Here is a 23,698-nt window from a genome sequence, read left to right as displayed (position 1 = left end):
GTGTTCCAAATTCTCCTCTTCCGCTTCTTTACCAGATGCACAGTATTTCTGAAGGAAATGGAGCAGAAAAGTGCCATAGACAATTATCAAGCTTGACTTTGAACTCGTCTCCCTCAGCTCACTTGGTGGTACTGGAAGGAAAAGAAGGAAACAGAAATGATTGGTCACAATTTTGAAATATATTAGGTCTGACCAGTTTTTCCTTAAAGAGGAAAAGTCTATAGGTATTCCAAAAAAACCAGCAAATAATCTTTAAAGAAAACATCCTGGAGTGAAAAACGAGTAGAAAAGATAATTTAGAGATGGTACAGGGAAGAGACTATGTGTAGAATGGTGAGATTAAATTAATATGGGATCTTGGCCATTGCCATAATATCTGAACAGGGGGAGAGAAACTAAAAATAAATGCATTTAACACTGACCAAAAAAAACCCAACTTATTATCCGCTAGTTAACTCTGTTAACTCTGTTAACTAGTGGAATTAATTGAGTAAACCACTGAAAACTCTCCTCACACATATTATTTCTTTACAACTAAATAGGGCAGCATAAAATGTTCTGGTCCTTACTAAACAACAATGCCCCCAGGCTGCTTATTTATAAAACAGCTCTTGGGATTTTTACTCCTCCATATTGGCTACTATTGAAGGCAGGAAGTAGGAACTACTTGAATTACAGTATGATTGGAAGTGTTTGTTCCAGTGCTTTCATATGCCACATTTGGTCTCTATGTCCTCTCTGTCACAGGTAACCACCTTACACACAGAGCAAGAAACATAAATTCACTTGGATGTCCTGTATCTCTAAGGAACCTGATGCATGAGTGGACTAGAGAAGGGAAAGACAGAAAAACTCCAAAGACCTACAAATCATCTTGCTGGCAAGGTGAGTAAATGTCCTGTCATCTCAGTCATTTGTTGTCAGGTACAAAACGACTGAGTCTGCTTTAAGCGTTGCCTCAGAAACTTCTTATCCAGTAATTGTTGAGAACAAGACAATCACAATGTCTCATGTTTCCAGGGCTCTGGCGCCCCACAAGCATTCAAAAGCACTAAGCCAGACACCTCCTATATTTTCAGGTTAAGCCTTGAACAGAGATTTAATAAATAGGCAGTTCTATGTAGTAGGGTTTTTCAATGCACTCTGTGCCGTTAAGGATTTTTTCAAATTGAGTGGGTGAAACAGAAATATCTAACTATTACTGAATGAGTCTAAACTCCTCATGATTCAAAAAGAGATCCAAAAGAGAAAAGAAAGAAAGAAAACTCATTTTTCCAGTGCTGACTGTACTTAAATTCATACAGATGTGGTCTTGTGATCTCTGCTTTCCCTAGGCAACTTTTTCTTGCTTACAAAACACAATGAAAAAAATTACCTAGCTGAGAAACATGAATATAGTATCCTTAAGTGATAGTCAAAACCTAATTAAATTATACCCTTTTGTCTCTGGGTTTGCCTATTCCAAAAGGTGGTAGAAGAAGAGACTGCAGCAGGTTCTGGAGCATTTCCTCCAGTTTACAGCAGTGAGCCAGGGGTTCTGTCAAGTAGCAACAAGCCAATTCAAGAGAATCAAGAGTACCATGTAAAAAGGATGACTTATATTTCTAAAGTTGAAGCAAAATGAAACAGATGACTAACATGGCAAAAAATCCAAACAAACCTTGAAGATTACCTGAGATTCCTCTGTCTGGTGGTTTGTGTCTCTACAAAAGACATAATAAAAATGTTGCCTTCCTCCATTGGGATGGCTGATGCTTCCCCACTGTATTTGGTCCTGCTCATTTCTGCACCCTAAACATTGGCAAGGCCCTGTATGCTTCTGACCTCTCTGCTGGGGTGAAAAGCATGAGCACAGAAAACCCATCTTCCCTGCACCCCAGGCCCAGTGGACACTTCCTTTATAAAGGAAGATGTAGAGCAGCTGAGTTACAGTTTTAGCTGTGTGAAAGTCCACCCTGACTAGGAATTGTAAGACAACTGGCCAGAGCATTCAACTCAATAAAGTAAACAAAACAAAAAGTACTCCAAAGGACAAACACTTTTCTGTCAACTGTTCTCTGATAGGGAAAGAAATACTTAACAGGACAATAGTATCTTTGCAATTGCTACTATTTGATGTGTTTAGTATCAAATGTTTTCTTCTTAGCATATAAGCAATATTTTGGCTCTTTCCTACTCCACATTCTTTGAAGGGATCTGTCTGAATGCAAAAGCTGTCTGGACTTTGCCTTATGCTCCAGTTGGAAAGCGGCGCATTTTGCTATTTTTGCTTTTTGTTTTGCTTTGGTTTTTTTTATTATTTTCAGTAAGTACTCCTCTGAGTGTGCTGGAAGATGGCTTTAATGCACAGAATTTTTATAGGAATTGGGTAATTCCCTTGCCCGCTCTGAACCCAACAGCAACAGCAACAACCAGCCCTGACCTCTGTTGCTGGACTCTGGAATCGATAGGAAAAGGTGTTCATATGCTGAGGAGTCAGTTTTCTGTTCTAGCAGCTGCTTCTTGCCTTCTTGTGGAAAAGGCAGTGGTGCAGATACAACCTGGGGGTATAGGTTTGTCCATACTTCACAAATAACTCAGTGTCTTCTTCAGCAATGGAATTACCTTCTCTTATTTTAATACAGTATAGTACTTTCTAAGCCACCACTTATTTGCCCCTTAGTTCTATTTTATTTTATATAATATCTGTGCAGTGGATATGGGCTTGATGTGTTTTGACACAGTGATGTCATTAAATGAGGGCCATTGTGACTGAGAGAAATAAAGGTGTTCAATAAGATGTTGACATAGTTGAAGATTAAAGTTAATCTTATTTTTATTCTTAAAATCATTTTTATATGTATTGCATTTTCAATTCACGTATAAAATAAAATCACCCTCAAATTAAAATCCTACTGATGCTTCTTAAATGTTACTGCAAGGAAAATAAGAAGGTGGCAAATGATTAAATGTGTAATTAAAGGTTTCACATTTAATCCTGTCACTGCAGTGATTTATGGTTTATTATTTTGTCTAAGTAACACACTTTTTTTTTCCTAGTGTTTTTTCTTTCCTTCATTGTTGTTAGTGTCTGTATTATTACGGTAAGGAAATTTATCTCAAGGACAACACTTTTGTTCTCCACAGCAAATACAGAGGAGAGTTAAATCAGTGCACAGAAGATGCAATACACTTCCCACTGCAGTTGGTGGGGGAATTGTGACGTGTTTACAGTGTTGGCCAGAAATGCTTTACTTGTAAGAACAAAGGGCAGGATGTAGCCTCTGTGTTTCTCTGCTGTCATATTTAGGGCTGAAACAGGTGTCTTCAGTAGCCAGTCCCAGGAAGGCTCAATAAAGACATGGGGCTGGGACACACAATCTCCCTCTGTAATGCATGCCAGCATTGGGTGGAAACCTGCAAACACAGCAGAAACAGCCTTGAAATAGCCCATAGCCAAGGCTGAGCAGAGTCCAGTGCCTACAGGCTGTGGAGTGCAGGCTCTTCTCCAGAGGTAGGTTCCCATATCAGGATTTTTTAAAAGGACTCATCAGGCTTTGTGGTCACCATAGCTTCCTGACAGACATGTGGGACCTCACTGTTTGCATGAATTGACGGCTCTTCCCTTCCTTTCTAAGTTGCTCAGCCACTGGGCTGTGCTATTCTCTTGCAAGGCTTTCTTGCAGCTACGTGAAATTTGCAACTTTGCTCTGGCAGGGCTGTAATATGACTGGTGGAATAGTCCCAACTCCTGTTTTCCAGACTAGTTTATAGTTCTGCTGGAAATGGGGTGTCTACGCTTCCTCAGGGTGGAGAGAGCCTGGAAATCCTTCACACTCAAGTGAGTGTTCCAGGTTATGCTTGTGTAGTACAGGATATTACTTCTTCCATCTGCACCCTAGAAAACAAGCCTGAGCAGATCTGAGATTTTGGAACTTAGGTGTTGTTTCACTGTCACATGGGCTCCTGAACTTGAGATGAATACCTTGTTGCTGAGGTGGAGTTGTTTGTGGGACTTCAAAGGCAGAGTGAGATCTGAGTTTTCTGATGACAGTTTCATATTCAGATATGAAAATTTTTATGTGCTCCGAAATTCCCCTTGATCAAGAACCCACTTAAAGAAATAAGATTTATTCTCTTACCAACATATGGTACTAAGATTCTCCTAATCAAGTGATTTCACTCAAGAAGTGTTGTTCCTTTCCAGAATATTGCAGGATGAAATAGCTTGGGTTTTATTTCTGGTTGGGAGTTTGAATTCACACTCATATTAACTTCACCTATAGCTGTTAACCTGAGCAGAAAAACTATGTTGTCATGTTCACTGTTTTAACCTACACATGACTAGTAGATACACTTCACAGCAATGTTTAACACAGTTTAATTATGCTCTGTTGAAGGTATTGCAATTTACATTCATTGTACTATTCTACAGTATTATTGTGATTCTTCATATTCTTTGTCTTGCTGAAAATACTGGGGCCATTTCTTTTAATCCTCCACAGCAATTACAGTAGAAACTTTGGAGAGATCTTTACAGAATATTAGCTGAATAAAAAGCATAAAAAGTTAATTTTCTTGAGAAATGTTTATGTAGAAAAAGACTTCTGTTTTGTCTTTCTTTAGTATATCTCTGGGTCTTCTGAACAAGTTTTTCGTTGCCCTGATATTTTTCAGCTATTGTTTCTCTTTTGTTGTTATTCCTTTTCTTTTTTGTTTGTTTTAAGGTAGGTAACCAGTAAGAACATGCTCTTCCAGGAAGTTATAAGAAGTCATAACTCCGGTAGGGCCTTTCTTAATATTTTTTGAGGCTGATATTGCTGCTTTTTGAGTAAGTGTGTGTTTTAGGTAAAGACTTGTTCACATTAAACTCATCATTTTTCTTCGAGTTATAATAGCTAGTTTAAGATCTAGCAATCTGCATGAGAAGTTCCTGCTAATCTACTCAATCACCAGACCTTTAATTGGCAGCCTGGCATTTTCCCTGCCATCACAGTTCCCATTTGAATCAGAGGTCACTCAAAATTTCATAGCAGCTTTCTTCAGATCTCACTGATTTAATTATCAATTGGTTATTATCTCTTCTTCAGAAAAATAATTAAATATATGCAACAAATCTAGTCCTACAGAAGTACTGTGTTTTACCATCTTATGGTGATGATATAAAACTGAGGGGAGTGGCTGAATCTACCTGAAGGCTGTGCTGCCATTCAGTGGGACTTTATTAGGCTGGACAATTGGTCAGAGAGAAATATAACGAGGTTTAACCAAGGAAAGTGCAGGGTCCAGCCTCTGGGGAAGAACAACCTCAAGTACCAGTACAGCTTGGGGGCTGATCTTGTAAGAAGCAGCTCTGTGGAGCAAGACCTGGAAGTCTTGGATAACAAGTTGACTATGAGCTGGCAGTGTGCCCTTGTGGTCAGGAAAGCCAATCATATCCTGGGGTGCATCAGGAAGAGCATGGCCAGCAGGATGAGGGAGGTGATCCTTCCCCTCTACTCAGCCCTAATGAGGCCACATCTAGGGTATTGTGTCCAGTTCTGAGCTACTCAGGACAGGAAAGACAAGGAACTATTGGAGAGGGTCCAGTGGAGGGCTACAAAGATGGTTAGGGGTCCAGAGCATCTCTATTATGAGGAGAGATTGCAGTAGCTGGGCCTGTTTAGTCTGGAGAAGACTGAGAAAAGATCTTATAAATAAATATCTCAATAGCAGGTTCCAGACTCTTTTCAGCGCTACCCAGCAAAAGGACAAGGAGCAATGGACATGAACTAAATCACAAGAAGTTCCACCTTAACATGAGGAAGAATTTCCTTTGATAGGGCAGAGCACCCTTTGCCAAGCCCATGGACATTGTGGAGTCTCCCTCTCTGGTGACATTGCAAAACCACCCAGACATGTTCCTGTGTAACCTGCTTTAAGCGACCCTGCCTTGTCAGGGGAGTTGGACTAGATAAACTGCAAAGGTCCCTTCCAACACTGATTCTGTAATTCTGAGATTCACACCTTGCTGTTGTTTAAAGTCTTTTGGTGTAATCATTTTATGGATAGAAAAAAAGAAAAAAAAAAAAAAGGGTGATATCAGCTATCCCTCAGGATGCTTGATACTTCTAGCCTTGCACTGGGAAGCACAAGTGTTGGCCACCTCACAGCAAGGTGATAGATCCCAGTGATTTCAGTGGTCTTCCTCACGTGAGTCACAGTTTAAAGATTGCAGCATTTGCCTTCCTCATGAGAAGCTTTCAGAAGAGCATTGCTATGTCCTGCCATCCATGACATTTAGCCTTGTATGTGCTTAGAAGTGAATAATTTATATTTTGTAACTGCCATATACATGCTTATTTTGAAAATACTCTGGTTGTTTGGGTTTTTTTCATTTATCAGAAAAATGCCTTCTTTTCACAGTACATTGAATAGCTTTTGCTTCTTCTGAGGCATAGAAACCTAGTGTGTTAATTCATTTGAGCTTGAGGATTACTACCCTTTTAGTGTTTATGATGAAAAGTGTTAGCAAGACCCTGGGGCAAATTTTTTGCTACAATGAAATGGCATGGGTTATTCAAAATCAACTGGGTGAGCTGTTCCAATACACAGGAGAAAGGAATTTGTCCTCTGGTTCATATGCCAATGGACTATACTGGAGTTTTTACATATACTACTAGCGTATAAAAGAGTACAAAATTTGTAGGCAGAGTATTCTTTCTATTGTCTGCCTGACTCAGAATCGCAAAATCATTAAGGTTGGAGAAGACCTTTAAGATCATTGAGTCCAACCATTAACCCAGTACTGCCAAGGCCACCACTAAACCATGTCCCTCAGTGCCACACCTATGTGTCTTTTACAAACCTCCAGGCATGGTGACTCAACCACTTCTCTGAGCAATCTCTACCAATGCTTTCAATAAAAAAAAACAAGTGTTTCCTAATATCCAATGTAAACCTTCTCCGCTATATTCTATAAGCAGCTGGGAGAATATTTCATCTGCCTCTACATCTTGGTTGGGTGGCCTATAGCAAAATCCCACCAGGATATCATCTCTGTTGGCCTTCGCCCTGATTCTCACCCATAAACATTCAGCCCTATAGTCACCGTCACTGCGCTCTAAATACTCCCTATTATTCAGGGCTACTCTACCACCTTTCCTTCCTTGCCTATTCCTTCTGAGGAGTTTATAGCCATATTGCTGGGATTCTCTAGGTGCTACAGTGTTACATATGCCATATTTAAACTTAAGAGATAGAACAGATATTTTCATGGACTGAGAAGCTATGTGCAAAATTTGATGCCTGTGGTGTAGGATGCAAATACTACAGTTGAGATCCCTGAGAATGCTAGTTCAAAACAAACTTTGCTGCTCAGATTGGAGTCCTGTTGCGTTTTTCTCAAAGGAGATTATGACTTTTTTGATCACTGAGTTTTTCATGAACTTTGATAGGCATCACATAAAGTTTCTGGATGAAGCAGAGCATCTGCAATTTGACTTGATAGGCAGAGACGTGCAGAGAGGTGGACTGCTGCCTAACACCTCTGACATGGTATCAGTCAGACCTGGTCCCAAGGTGAAATACTCACAGTTGGTTTCTGCCATTTCAAGCATAAGAGAACAATGCATAAAAACTGAAGCTGTTACTCTAATTCTCTGCTGTTCTACTGTGCTGAACACAGATGATACAATTTATATGCTTCTCTCATGTATTTGCTACAAAGGAATAAAGTGTTATTCCCAAGAGCTGCTGTAGTCAGACTGTTCTGGAATTCATGGCAGGGACCCTACTTTCTTTTAGCACTACAATGCACCAGGATGAAGCTTTTTAGCAGAATGGATACACTCAGAGAATGAAATAAGTGATGTTAACTTTAACAATTGTATGATGTACCTTGAATCTCACTTTATAGATTTTCAATAAAAACCCTGTAAAAATTATTGCAAATATTATTGGGTTAATCTGGACTGTTAGTATTCAGGAAAGAAGCACAAGTGTTCTGGAACTTCATCACACACCTTTTGATGTAAAAGAAAGGCAACATTATTTTTTCTAACCACCTATTCCATACTGACTTGAAAGACTAAATTTACTTCCCACAAACTAGTAACAGTTTACTCTTCTTGCCTACCTACCACTGCATCTACTTTGATGAAATAATTGCATTCATTCTTTTTGAAATATTAGAATGACATGATTAATATTTGCATTTAAAGCAGTGTGTGTTTGGGCATAATAGTTAATATTATGTTAAGGTGGAAAATGTTATATTATTCACTGATTTTGGCAGCCCAATATTGTACACAGAACTGAAGTTTATTAAGCTGCACTTCCAGTTATAAGCAACAAAAATGTTTCTACTTTGCATGACATATCGTGAACTTGGTGTACCATATGTAGTATCCCTTAAAGATTGACAGCAAAGTGCTCTGTGGTATTATAAAGTTTTACAGGATAGGCTGTAATCATGTTTTACATATATGAAAATGTTTTTGATGGGTCTGAGAGAGAACTGAGACTAAAAAGTATGGCAGCCTTTTTAGTGGGGCTTATTCCTTTTTTCTTGTTACTCATTTTTGTGGAGTGGGAGGTGGGAAGTAGGTAGGGTAAATGGGAATCTCTGGGGAATTTCTGAGGTTGAATGGAAGAAAAACAATTCTGGTGGTTTGATAGGAGAATGACTGATTTCTTCATTTGTGTGATTTCCTCTAGTCATTGTATTTAAGTCACTAAAACTTTATCTATGGGCAGAAAAGATGCTTTGGAGCAATAAAGATTGAAGGTTAAGGAAAATGAGAAGTATCTTAAGTAAATGAGGAAAGGCTGTGGAAAAGGGCAGAGTGACTAAAGCAATATTCAAGTGAAAAAAATACATTTGGGAGATGGGGAGAAAGAGAATAGGTGTAGTGGGATGGATAATATCTTTGTTATTGCAACTTTGGGATTTATTCACTGTTTTGTCTTTATACAAATAAACAAATCTCCCACCAACCTGTGTTTCAGTGTAGCTGACTCCACTTACCACATTAAATTTTTCTCCATGCTTACCAAAAAGTTTTTGAGAAAAATACTCTAAATTGGAAGCCAAAGTAACTTAAATGGATTTCTGTTAATTAAGTAAAAAATTTAATATTAAATCCATATCTACACAGTTCACTAGCCCTTTGCTTTTTCCTCAAGCAAGCCTGGAATAACCTGGGAGATTTTAGTGACTTCAAATGCATTAAATATATTGATCTGCAAAAAGCTTTGGCGTCAGGCTGTCTGTAGCCTGTGTCGTGCTGTCAGAAAGCAAATGCTTCTGATTTTGTCTAGAGAAAAAAAAAAAGAAAAATCTTATCAGGGTTTCAAATTACTGTGGAAACTGGAGAGGCCAGGGGAAATGGCTAATAACAGCTGTATTGCAAGTAGCAGGGAAGAGCTTGGCTAAGAGCAGCAATGATTCTTTTTAGCATTTCAGAAAAAAATCATTTGTTCAGAAATAACCTACGTAGTCACTACGTACCTTCTCACCAGGGTCAGCAGCATTTTCGAGGGCATGTTTTACTCATCCTTTCCTATTTATAACACCATGTTCTTTCTTCATAATGAGGTTCCCTTGATGTCAGTACAGTCTTCTTTGAGTTCTAGGCTAGTTTTAATCTGTCGGTGAATCATATAAAGCCACTCAGCTTTGTCTCCTATTTTTCTTTTCTTTTTCAGTAAGTTGCCTAAGTTCAGTGATTTGCCACCTCGAGTCTCTTAGTGCTTAGTCAGGTGAAAGGTTAGTTATCCAAATACACTCCCCCTGCAGTTACAATGCACACAAATTGTCCTCCACTGTCTTCTCACAGGGACACTAAGTCAAAGTTACAACAAGGATTAAATGGTTGTGGTTTTTCTGGCATAAAGTTTAACTAAAAATAATGTGACTTTGGTCACCAAAATCAATCTGGGTTCACCAAAAACAGTTAGAGGATATGATTGCTGTCCTGAGTCACTTCCTACTCCCATGATAATGACTTTTTTCCATCAGTAATTGCCTGAAGAAACTTTCCTTTAATGAAGCCTAAATAGGACTTCTAATCATCTTTAGCTGCACTTCATAAACACATCTCCTTAGAGTAACCACCACCTTAACACCACACACCACACAAAACTCCCCTGCCCCCAACAGCAGCCACCCACATTTCCCTGGTCCCATCATACTCCCTTCTTCCCTGCCAGACAGTACTGAGCTACTTACTGCACTTTGCCACACAGGACATCTTCTGCCAGCTGTTACCAGCAACCCTTGCACATGCATCTCCCTAATGTGTGGGTTTCTGCAGCCTCAGGTCCCTGCCTCTTCTCTCTTGAATGTAGTGTAAAGCAGCGCAGCTGGGAGTACCAACAGGAAGGAGAGTGGCATGGCATCCCTCTTCTGAGTTTACAACCTTGGTTCTGGAAATTAGGCATGCTTCTGGGTGCTATTCACTCTTCAGATAGGGTAGTTGGTTTGAGTTTTGTGTGGTTTTTTCCAAAAAAAATGTTGCTAAAGGAATGTTCAGTCATTTTTTTCCTGTCTAAAACAATTTTGTAAGTATTTCCACTATTATAGTGGTCCACACCTCAGTGCAGGGATTGCAGCTGGTTTATATTTATATTTTACTTAGGTAACAAACACTCTCATAAAGTATCCAGTCTTACCTAGAAACTTTCTTTGTGGATTCATTTTTCTGACTGCCAGTGCCACCTTCACAGGTGCTTCTGTTTTGCTTTCTTTATTCTGATATTCAATTATCCACCCAAAGAGAACAAGAACCTTCCTATATGGCCCAGGTTAAATGTCTCTTCTCATTACAGTCACTTCTTATCTGGTGCCTACCAGCCAGCACTAGGGTTCATTTATGCTGTGGAGCTCTGCCGGAGTAAGACAAGGAAACTCTTCTGGTGAGATAAACCTGCACTGCAAATGAAAATAGGGTGTGTCTTCTACATTATATCTAATGGTTAGTTACCAAAAGTATGTATAATAATATATAGTTTCCTAAAGGAAGTGTTTTACTGGTGTTGTTTATCTGGGTTATCCTTCAGCTTTGAAATGCGGTATCATATAATACATGAATAAAGGTGCTGCTGGGGTGAATTGAAGTTATTTTCTGTTGTGCAGCTGTAGAGTATTTTATTCTCTCTGCGTTAATGAAGGAAGAGGGATTGGAAGCTGTCTTTTTAATTTTTCACTATCAAGATAGAGGTGATTTAACTGAAGAAAACAGTAGGCCAGCTTATTCTATGTGGTACTGGAGGCTTAGGGTCAGATGAAGGCAAGAGGGAGTTTAGATGCTGGTGAGATGGAGAAAGAAGAGGAGAGTTTTGAAGTTGTATCTTCAGTTACCTGAACACTGGTGCTGTTTTGCTCTTTGATCATCTTGGCCTCTGCTATGTAGTAGAAACTCAAATCAGGAGCAGAGGATTGGAAGGGACCTGCTGAGTAATCCTCTTTTTCCTCTTTCCATCACAACTGCTGTAGTATATGAATCTCTGAAAAGGTTGTTAGTCTATCTTCAGTTTGGCTCTTTGCCCTGTTAAAGGCTGGCTGTTCCCCAGTTGAGCTCCTTTGAAAATTGAAAACTAATTTTTTCACTAAGGCAAGTTCAAAGCTAGAGGGTTTCTTTTTGGGTTTTGGTATGTTTGTTTGTTTGTTTTTGTTGTTGTTGTTTTTAACTGCTGGTTTTGTCCTTTAGATTAAATTGTTTCACTTCTTTGTTGCATGTGAGAATTCCTCAGGTTTTATTTTTGTGAGAGTTGACAAACTAAGGCCTTTTCAGATAAGTGAGGTGGGGAAGGTAGGTTTTGCTGTTTGGCCATTTCAATTAGGTGTTCTGTCTACTTTATCCATTTTTTAAATTGTTCTTGTTTTAGGATGTGTAAAGCTATAATCACTCTGCATTTCAAATTACTTTTCCACCAGTTTCTACAGAATCAATGCTTCCTAACGTAAAAAACATTTATTGATAAATCTTGGCTCTCCTATGGAGAGAGGGCTTATTGGTAGCTTGTAGACTTCTTGAATAAGATGAATCTCCCTTTTCTCTGTATACCTGTATCAGAACTAGCCATCTTGGGCTGTCTGTATAGTCACTAGAGAGAAACAGATAGAGCTAGGCTGAGATTAATCTGACCTATTTTAGGCATCCAGTTTTGGATGAAAGGAATTACATGCTAAATTTCTGAGAACTATTGAAACCTAAGGTGACTTGCATTGATGATAATTTTTTGTTTTGACTGACAGATTAGCTCCTGGTTTACAGTGGTAATTCCTATTACTTTCTATGAGTGCATGTGCTTCTGTACATAATGAGAACATGCAATGTTCCTGCTTATCAGTTCTTAATGTATGATGTCAAATGACAAAGAGAAAAATTAAGACCAGCTACAGACCTGCTTGTACAAAATTGTCTTATTTTCTATATGTTTCTGAGGTAGTAAATATGGAGGACTTGATTCTTCTCTGAATCTTGCAACTGCCTCCAAGACTTGAATACTGGCAAAGCAGGAGTCTCTCAGACAAAGTTTGGCGGTAATTTGTCCGACATCTAACAACTTAAAGATGTTAGATTTTAGACAGGACAGAGGGACTTGGCTGTTGCCATAGAATAGGAAGGCAGATGGAAGACCCTGGTGTAAAACCTTCTTTTTAATATTTTTTAGTAAAAAAAAATGCTTTTTGCTATCTAGCCTACTAGATAATATTCAAGTAATGTTAATGAGGACCTAGAGCACATCAAGAATTTTCTAGGTTGGTCAGTGCTTGAAGGAAGTATAAATATGTTCAAAATGCTTGAAGTCCAGGTTTGAATCTCACACTGAAGCCAAGGATAGGCTTGGATTTGTATCAATTTAATGTTCTCAGTCAACCTTTTTCCAAAGGAGGCAACAATGTCCATAAAGTCTTGCTGAATGACAGTTATTCAGAATTATTTGTAACAGCCCGTTTGGAAATGTCTGCAAGTCTTGTAAGTAGTATATCAGGAAACACACTCAGAGCTAGTACAAGGCTATCAAAAAGTGGCTTCTCCAGCACACTTACAGGTGGTCAGTGGGATGATAAGAGCTACTGGGTCTACTTGTACTTAAAAATTTATCTAGCCTGCCACTCTTCACCTGCCCAAAGTGGAAATCCTCACCCAGAGGAATGACTTAATTCAAGAAATATTAGTCCTTCAAGGCTGGAGAGCAGTTCAGCTGGGAAACACTTTCCACTAGCCTGGGTAAAGGGGAAACGTTCCTCCTTTTGCAGACAGCATTTGTTCAGAGCTGCTCTGACACAAAGAGGAGAGGTGGATAAGAGGAGGAAATGCAACTGAGACAGTCCTCAGCCTTTGGATGAACTGATGGTCTATATGGACTAGGGAGGGGTAGATAATTTAGTTCTGTGGTAGGTGCACTCAAAATGAATGGCAATGTTGTTACTGCTATGAAATGTGAAAAAAATGAAATTCCATGGAGGATGTTGAGGGAGTTTAGGATTAGGTGTTTTGTCTTGCTCACACCATCTAAAGTAACTGGAAGTCCCACTGATAGATTTGTCTGTCAAGGTAGAAAATGAAGTTTACAGCTTTTGTGTCTTGCCACTTTATAGGTTTTGAAATATTGATATGTTTATTTTCATGGCAGAATTGCACTTTCGGAAATAATAATAACATTCATTTAATTTACATCTGCCTATAAGATGTCTAAGCATCACCTTGATGGCTTAGGAATGGAAAAAACCAATTTTATTACTGAGTCATCCTTACTCGCAAGTCATTCTGCTGTTTGACCTGGCACGCATGAGCTTTGCTGAATGATTGTGCTTTTGTGGGTTCAGAGCTGATGCCACCCAGAGTCTGTGTTCCCACTGAGAAGCAGCTGCCGAAGCCTTTTCATGTCACTCCAGAATTTCTCTACTTCTTTATCCTTACAGTTGCTCCTATGGTTGTAGAACTGAGGAATAATTTTTAGGGTAGTGTTGTTCATATAATACTATATTTCTGCTCAATCTGTAGACCTTGCGTAGGATTGTCTTCCTAATTAGCAGCAGCACCCATGTAGTCTGATGATGCTGTTCCCAATTCATATCAGTCTTTTCACTATCGTTCATATCACACTTCACTATCACTTCATGCTACACTTTTCATGATCATTCTATTGCCAATTTATTTGAAGACTTATAAGCCAGATGCAAGTGATGAGAGCTCACTTTGTCTCATTTGGCTGTACCTGCATCAAAGTTTTATGAGTTGCTGGAGAGCAACTGTTTAGCAACTGCCAGAGAGAACTGTTTCACTTATAACCTAGCCTTGTGGAATTCCACAGTGCTATTCTTTTACCTTGGAAATAATATCTGTTGTAATTATGAGTATCATAAGAGTTGGAGTTTCACAGAATCATAATGCCGGTGTTATCCATCTTTTCTCCAGTGTCATCTGTGTTGCAGTCTAAGGACCATGATATACCTTTAGAAGACCACCTTTGGGATTTATCTTTGATAAGAGGTTGACCTTGCAGCCTTTTCTAGACCTTGAACAATGTGTTTGAAACATACTGGCCAAGCCTTATCAGGTTTCTTTGTCATACCCATTCTTCTGTGGCATGACAAAAGGGACTTTCTCCTCACCCTTGTGAAAAAATGCAACTAGCATTTTGAGCTTCTTGCTGTATTGGAATTAGCACAAATTCTACCAATCTATGTAAAATCATCTGAAGGGGAAAAAAAAAAAGTAAAATCCAGACAGTGGATATCTGAAAAAGGGAATTGGATACTCTCAAAGCTGAAATGCATGCCTTAGGATATACTCATGTAGGTACTACAGTACTGCCTAATTTCAAACTTTTAGCATTTTGAAAATTTTACGTATTCCTGCAGGTTATGTATGTGTTACTTCAAAATCATGTGTCTATATACACATATGTAAAAATACAGGTTGGACACACAGACTGATACATCTGTTACGTACATCTGTTGCTTAAGACATCCCAAGTCTGATCATGTGAGCTTCTTTCTTTGGTCCTCTAGCAGTTTCTGACAAACAACATGCTCTACTTCTGTCTTATGGACTCACTTCTTCAATTGCTGCAAAGGTACTAATACTCCTTATGCAACACTTGGAACAACAGAACAATGTAAAAACTAACACATCTAGGAAAGAGGAAGGAGGCCAATCCACACAATCCTTTACAAAATACAAGAAGTAATTTCTCGCTGAAAGATATAAGTAACAAACACGTCTATTTCAGGTGTAAAATGTTTTGACTACTGAAGTATTTAAGTGATGAGTTTAAGGATCTATAATAGGAAACCTACTTGCAGTCAGGTCTCTTCAGACATTTTACAGAGGAGCAATGTGGATGATTCTAGTTCAGCTTTATTGAACTATTAGAGGTTTTGAAACATATAATTTTGTGCTGAAAGCAAAACATACCTTTGGACAGTACAAAATTAATTCATGTGAAAAGGTCTTTTTTCAGTTTTGAATCCAGTCAATTAAGTATAAAAGATGCTGGTCAAAATATTATCATATTACTGAAGTATTTCAACTTTTACAAAACAGTATGTTTGACAGAATATTCTAAAATTTCTACCCAGAACCTTGGGTGGAACATTCTTCCTGTTTATTTTCAAGTTTTATTTAATCTCTTCAAGATGGGCTGGAGTATGGGACCTACCTATGAAATCTTCCAAACAAAAATAGTGCTTCCTCATGAAAATATATATTTTCCTGTTGTAATCAAGGTATCACATGTTTGAAAATGTTAAATGCAGATTTTGTTGGAATTGAACTGCAAAATTTTTGCTAGACTCTCGTGATTTAACCCCAGCAGGCAACAAAGCCCCATGCAGCCACTTGCTCACTAGCCCCCACTGGGATGGGGGAGAGAACTAAAGGCCTTGACTCTGTGTAGGCACTGTTCAGCAGTGACAAAAACATCCCTATATTTTCAGCACCAATCCTAAACTCAACCCCATACTAGCTACTATAAAGAAAATTAACTCCACCCCAGCCAAAAACCAGTAGAAATGTGTTTACTTTCAGAGAAAGATTTAAATTCAATATATTGGATAAGTGCTTCTGTAAGAGTGTGGGAGTTACACAGAAAGCCCCTAAAACTGAGCTTTTTAGCAGTAAATCAAAAGACCATACTCATTCTGAAAGATTGATCCATATGATTCAGTACCTTGTGTCTGCTGCAGTGCCTTCCTCTCCTCCCTCTGCATGGCATCTGCAGTAGCTGATAAAAGAGCCAGTATGGGAGGAGTTCTGGTGTCAGATTTCGGTACAGGGGGTCGTTTTAGGGTGTGTACCCACTCTGTTTCTTTCAACTGTGCTGGGTTACAGGAGTGCTCTCAGTGAATGCCATAGGCAAAGCCTCTGACATGGCTAATATGAGACCAATATGGTAGGAGAACGGGAAGGATTTAGAAAACAAGAATCTGAGGCAGAAGGTTCTAACTTCTTATTTTTTTTACTTGATAACTGGACTGGGATGCGCTTTGTGGTTGGAAGGGATATAGAGGAAGCAGAGATCCAGGTGGTGAAAGTGGAGTTATATCTAGCCAGGGCACTACAAAAGAATTTGTGAACTTTTTCTCTGTTAGACTAGTACATGTCTCATTTGTTTTGTTTTAACTGATTCCTCAGACTGCAATCTCTCTAGATGTGTATTTTCTACTACTCTGGAGTCCTTTTTCTCAATCATATATATACTATTGTAGTATCCAAGAACAACAATTTTTCTTTTCTTTTTCAGACTTAAAATATTTCCTGTGCTGTATTTGAACCATATGGTATATTTTGAATAGACTGGGACAATGAGTTGGAATCAGTTTTTTCCTGATTAAAAGAAAAAAATTGATATCTGAGTGAAGATAAAACCTAGTTATATAAGAAATTGTTAAAAAAGTTGAACAAAATGTATATTAGATGCATGAACAAAATATTTTTCAGCCTTCTTCTGTTCCTCACTACCATGCAAGACAACACTTTGCAGCTGTTCTGTAACTTTCTGTGGAGAATTTGTCCAGTTCTATGTGACACAGAATATAGTAGTCTGACTGTTGCTGGAGTACGTGTTTAGTTCCAAAATATCCTGCAACTAATGAGACAATAAAAAACTAATTATACACTTCCAATGCAGCATACTGTATACATGTGGATTTTTGAGCCATGTAAATCCTTAAATGGTGCATATGTTGCTGTTAGTACAGGTAAAATGTGTTTTCTGGAGGTTCACAACCTGCCTCTGTCTTTGCTACATCAGCCAAAGGCATACCTTGACAAACAAAAGCTGTAATTCTTTCCTGTTCTTTTAGAAGTTCTGTGACCATCACTGCAGGAGCCATAGTTCTCATTTTTTGTCAGTGTACAGGAAAGGGTGGTGTCTTGAGGAAGTCTATGTACCAGGTAGTGGAAAGCTAGTACGAAGCTTCCATGGCATTAAATACAGCATGCCATTGTTAATGGAAAATTCTTTTCCTATCAATACCAGGTGACCCTAGTGAACATGAGATTTTTAGTTCATAAATGTTGTTGTATTAAAAGTCCCTCTATATTGTATGGTCTGGCCCCATATCAATTCTTAATTTAAAAATTTGATTTTTTAGAAATGCTTCTTAAATGACAACCTTTGTCAAACAGAAACAGATTCAGGTTGCTTTGCTAGGAAGAAGAAAAGCACTGATAGCTCTGTTGCTCTGTTGTAGCACCTAGAGCCACCTTTTGCTCTTAAAATTGGAAATGTAAATTTCTCTTAGCTACAAAAGATGACTTTGTTTTATGTTTGTACAGCATGAAATATGATGGAGTTCAGACCTGTGATTAGGATCTCTAAATGCTGTGGTATATCAACAAAACTGGTTACAAGTGGAAATTTCCAAACTGGTTGTAACTTAGCCTCATTACTAGTAGCAAGGCTTATTGAAAATGTTCATCCTGTGTTTCTGAAATATCAACACGTGATTCAAATATGGCTTGGGTCATAGTTGTGAATGATTGGCTCAATGCTAGTGAGAAAACCTAAAGCAAGGCAGACCTTGTATAAGAGTAGGTTTTTGGTTCATTTAGTCCAAAGAGACAATCTAGGGCCTCTATCAAACTGGCCACTGCCAGTTTCCCTCTCCTAAGGAAATAAGAATCCTCAATGAAGGAAGAAATTACTTTTTGGAAGTGTAAGTTGCATCCACCCTGCCATAGTCTTTGCCTTTCAATGAGCAGTTTGGGACATCAGAGAAAACATGTTAAAATATAGCACAGTTTCCTCAAAAGATCCTGAAAGAAAACATAAGGAGAAACAAAGACTTCCATTTCAATCTTAGTTAACAGAGAAATTCTCATAAAGTACGTAAACAGTTTGCATTTGGGGATGAGGGGGTGAGTATTTTGGGTTTCATTGCTTTTGTTTTTTAACAGGTGCTACATAGTATACCTCAGGGACTCAATAGAGTTTTCACACATTTCTATTTTCATTCCCATTTTGAAGTACCAAGAAAACAATTGCCATCTTTTTCTCACTTCCCTTCTGGCATTATTATAATATATTTCCTGGGCAACTTCTGAGATAAATGTAGCAAGTGTTAGCACATAGCTATTAAATCTTCTAAGACTGCAAAATAGCTGTTCTTGTCTGTCCATTTGCAGCCTAGTAATAAAGCACCTTTTAACTACAAAATCTATCAAAGGTATAGGAACGCTCTCACATTCTGTTTTCCCATTGTACTCCCTGTTAAGCCTTGAATGTACAAAATAACATCAGTGTCAGCTGTTACTCTAGATTCAGGTATGCACAACTAAGAGTGTAATAGAATTTTTTCTTTTTCTGGTTTTATCATGGGACTCAATTGATACAATCTTCACTGTTCAATACTAATTTTGATACTTGCCCAGGATGAGATCTAGAATACAGATGCTGTTTCAATCATGTTTTGTACGTGGTAGTATGAATTATTATTGACTTTGTTTTAAGCTTAGAATTTGTTCCACCTTTCACTGTTTAAAACCTATTTCCCCTGTAAGATCTGTTCTGCATTTGCACACAGCACATCTTGTCTCTATAATAAATATTCAGCTTATTATTTCTAGCCTATTACTCTTAATAATGCAATGCATGTGACTATGACATTTTGGAGAAAGAAAATGCTCTAATGCTAGTTTGAGGCTTTTTTAGTGGTGAGGGTTTTTTCTTCCATTAATTCTACTACAAAGATTATGTGATTTTCAAGGCAGTAAGATGAGAATGTAGATGAGGAACTTAGTCCTGCTGTTATCTTCAAGCACATGCGTATCCTTCTTTCATTTAATTTAAACATCTTCCCAAAATACACAGTCCACTAAAAATGTCCCTAGAAGATGTGAAAGTGTCTGCTAATATTTTTAAATTGAAGTTTGTACAACTTTGTTTTCATTCATTCCTCACCTTCAGATCCACACGTGGTTTTATTACAATTCTTTGATTCCTTTGGGAAAGCAAAACAGTTGTCTTCAATGTTATCTACCAGATTTTTTTGCTCTTCTGTTCATGTCTGTGCTTATAATTGAGAAACAAGATACTCGTTAAGGTTCCTGAAGGGGATATTTTATTTTACTAATAACCTCCATTTCAGGAAGCTTTAAATTCATGTTGCCTTACTATTTTTTAAGGAATAATGTGAGTACTGCTGAAACCAAATAAAACGTTATCCTGAATTGAATTTCTCAAGTCAGTGTTCCATTAGTAAATTGAATAATTCCACAGTACCTTTTTGCCTTTTCCTAATGCATTGTTTAAGGCCAGATGTTGTGTGGAGTGGGCTGCTGTTGTTCACTAAGCAAGTAATTTTATTCATAGCTTACTTTATTGGATGAATTTGTAGAGTCATACCATTACATAGACTCATCCCTCTTCTCCCTCGCAGTAGCTGTATCTGCTCTAGCCAGATGTGCAACACTGCTGTGCCTACAGAGATCTGAGCCATCTGCTCTGTGTCAGTTGGACATACCATCATTTCTTAAATAATTAGGTGGTCTTAACAATAATTTTAAGATACAGTGTTTGACCTAGGCTGCAGGGTGAATAGGTTTCAGACTGAGTTCTGCATACATTTTTGACTCTTTTATAGCCATAGCAGTCAATTACTTCTCTAGTAAACTTGATGTAAACCATCAAGTGAAAGAACAAGAATGTGAAAATCTGGCTTCTACTCACTCCCTTTCCTTCCCCATTCTTCTTAAAGGGCTTAGCCCTAGAGTAACAGTCTGAGATCTACCTTCAGGCCTGGGTTACTGCTCAGTGGGATTACAAGTCATAGTAGTGATCTATCTTCCTCTTCTTACCTCCACTCTAGCTGGTATGTGGTGCCAGGTAGGTGAGGCCAGGTTTACAGCCCCATAATAGTATTCCCACTGATGAACCTAGTATTTCTTTCCATCTTAAAAAGGGAGAAAAATATCAGTTTATTAACACTACAACATCACAATTTCCAGAAAAGTAATGTTGAATCATTTTAGGGAGTATAGCAATGTATAAATACAAACTTCTTGACAAATTGTAGCTTTGGTACTTGCAGAATATAAGACAAATCAACACTAGATTATGAAAAACAAAATAGTGCTGATGCCACAGTATTTTACTGTTGTTAGAAATAAATTATTTGTAAACATTTCTGGAAAGGGATATATCAGTCTTGATTTTGCGCCTGCAGTGTTGTTGTTCCACTGACTAAACACTGAATATTCCCTCTTGCTTATTGCAGAACTGAGCAATGAATTAGCCTCAGTGTGGTCTGAACTGGTTCATTCATTGTAGGTAACCCCTGTGACTTGCTTCCAGCTTTGATGCATTTAGTGTGGCTAGCAAGGTGTTCTTAGAGTCATCTTATTTGCCCAGTCTGGCCCTAAACTTTGAATAAAACTGCTAGGTCTGTCTTATGATATTCTTTAAAATAAATTAGCAAACTCACACTGGTACTAATTAGATTTCCAGTCACACAGAACCTCACAGAATGGTTGAGTTTGGAAGAAACTTCTTCAGATCCAACCCCCCTGCTCAAGCAAAGTTTGCAAGAACAGTTTGCCAGACCTGATCGCAACGGTCTTAAAGTAGGACAGGATGCCGTTGGACTTCTTTGCCATGAGTGTACACTGCTGGGTCACGATCAGCTTGTGGTTCACCACGACCCCAAGATTGTCCTCTGCAAAGCTGTTTTCCAGACACTTTTTCCCCAGCATGGGTACTGGTGTTTGAGATCACTCCTGCACAGATACAGGACTTTATACCCCCATTTGTTGAAGTTAATGAGATGCCTCTCTCTCTGTCCAGGTCCTGCTGAATGGCAGCATATTCCTGCTGGATAGCACAGACTGATATCATCATCACTCAGTGTGTATCACTCAGTCCTCTCAGTTTTGTATTCTCTATAGACTTACTGAGAATATGCTCACTTTTATTGTCCAGGTTATTAATGAGGATGTTAACAGTATATGCTTCAATGTAAACCTATGGGATATTCTACTAGAAACTTTCCTCCTGCTGGACTTTGTACTACTCATCGTAACCCTCTGGCACTGGCAGCTCAGCCACTTTGCCACCTATCTTACTTCCTACTTATCTAATCCATACTTTATCAACTTGTCTGAGGAGTTATGTCCATTTGGAAATGGTTTCCAAAGTAAGTTGATCTATCACTTCCCGGGGACTAAGGTGAAGTTGATTAGCCTGAGCCCAAGTCCACTCCCAAGTGTGTTAAATGTTTCCTCCTATACATAAAGCACAGATCACACCAAGTGTTTTGACATAAAATAGTAATAGTAATAACCATCAAATATTTAAGTGTAGTGACTCCTGATTGTCAGGTTAGATGATTCTGCTCTGTGATGCAGCACTGTGGATCCGTTTAGTTTGGCAGCAGGGAGGAGCTCAATCAAAGGGAATTTTGGATGTTCCTAGCATTTGACAGCATATATGAGAAGTAGGCAGATGTCATCAGTGATAAAAGGTGACATTCCTATCTTCATTACAGCGTGTTCTTCTTCCAAGAAGAAAAAATGGCAACAGGTTTTTCTGACCCTCCAGTCCTATCTGTTGTTACCCTAAGCATGCAGGTTAGATCAACTGCAGAGTTGGCAATGAATCAGATTTCCTTGCTTCCTCCTTGTTTCAAGCTCTTGCATGTCTGCCTTAAATGTTTTCTGTGACCGTAATTGGCAAGCTGATGTACTTGAAGATAACTTCTCTTCAGGTGGAATACCGTCCCTCATTATAATTTATTTCTAGCCCATTGCAGCTGTTCCTCATCTTAAAAATATGGAATTTAGTAGTCTTCTGACGAATTGTACTCCTTATACGATGAGGGGTGGGTGGGGAGGAGTTTTTAGGGCAGCTATTTCATATGTGCTCAGTTTTACCACAGCAGGATGTTGTAATATAAAATTTAAGAGGTCAGTAAACAACTTGGCAGTAACTAAGAAATTAAACAAAGCTTCTCCTCAGTATTTGGTGACTGGGGAAAGAGAAGGAGAACAGGGGTTCCATCGTGTAATGTGTTACCAGAGTTGCCCCATTTTTGAAGAATTGTGTTTCACAGGCATTGTAACTATTGCATTAAAATAGTAGATTTTTTTTCCCCAGATCATCATTGAATTTGTTTTTTGAAACTGATTACTGACACATTGCTGCTAATTTGTCCTGTATCCTCCAATGAACGTAAAAAATGTGTGCCTGCATTGGAGAATTTACAACTGAGTTAGTTATGTCACACTTTTTAACAATTAGAAAGATATATGGTCTGCATGCACCTAATGAAGGTACTGATTTGTGTTATTTTTTTCTTTAAAGCATGTATGTGCTCTTTTCCTGACCTAAAAATATTTTAAAATATGCAGTCTATAATAAAACCTACTTTCATTAGAGAAGCTGCACTAGTATAGAGATGTGGCTTATTTTATGCAGAAAACATCCTGCATGTTAATTATTAGACATATGACTGTTTTGTTTGTACTACCCCATCAAGACTTTTTATAGACTATTGAATAATGCTATAATCCTCTAACAAATAGATGGTAGATTAGCAAAATACGTGGATCTGAATTCTTTATCTGTTTGCATCTCCTCCTGTGGTGATGAATTTCTATTTACTCTTTAACTATGTTCAAGGAAAATTTAAAGCTAGTTTTCAAATTCTGATTATAATTCAATCAGTTGGAATTTTTTTGTATAATAAGTGAATTCATAGCAGTAACAGATGTGAATTTTGGCATAATACACCAAATTTGCTTTTGTTATTTGAACAGAAAGACTAGCAAGAATCATGGACTGAAGTAAATATCACTGGTTTTGGAAACAACCATATAAACTGTTCTCAACAAAATTGAAAATTCAGTAATGTTTGACTCTAAGGTTTTTCATCCTAACCTTACCTGCTCTTTTATAGACCTGCAAGCACAAGGTTAGCATCATTCCCACTGGTGCGCATTTGTAAGTGTGCACAGATGGGGATGTGGGGCAGCATCTGCTGCAGCAGGGCCAAGCATGGAGATGGCACCGGGATACAAGTGATGAGGGTTGTCAGTCAGGGCAGGCAATGCAGCATCACCAAACCTAACCAATGGCAATGCACAGCCCTCCTAATACCCTACAAGCATCCCAAGCCTTCATTTTCTCTACCCTGGGAGCACTGTGGGGCCCTGTGCAGAAGGACCAGTAAGTGATATGGAGCAGGTCCAGAGCCATTGCTTGCAAATTGCTTCTTCAGCTCCAGATT

At 38.4% G+C, this 23,698-nt stretch overlaps 1 protein-coding gene across 15 annotated transcripts in view; it reads left to right on the top strand.

Annotated features, from left to right (window-relative positions):
* The first annotated feature begins 750 nt into the window (after positions 1-750).
* The window catches only part of LOC114060994 (poly(rC)-binding protein 3-like), a 401,074-nt gene continuing 378,126 nt past the window's right edge, over positions 751-23,698 (top strand). For all 15 annotated transcript variants that reach the window (XM_027890950.1, XM_027890949.1, XM_027890945.1 and 12 more), the window contains exon 1: positions 751-885. The gene's annotated coding sequence lies outside the window, so the exon portion shown is untranslated. The remainder of the gene's footprint in view (positions 886-23,698) is intronic.

The sequence above is a fragment of the Empidonax traillii genome, unplaced genomic scaffold (assembly GCF_003031625.1).
Source record: "Empidonax traillii isolate 1590-97213 ecotype Southwest subspecies unplaced genomic scaffold, ASM303162v1 scaffold303:size634589, whole genome shotgun sequence".
NCBI classification, from domain to species: domain Eukaryota; kingdom Metazoa; phylum Chordata; class Aves; order Passeriformes; family Tyrannidae; genus Empidonax; species Empidonax traillii.
This window is presented reverse-complemented; position numbering and strand designations above follow the sequence as displayed.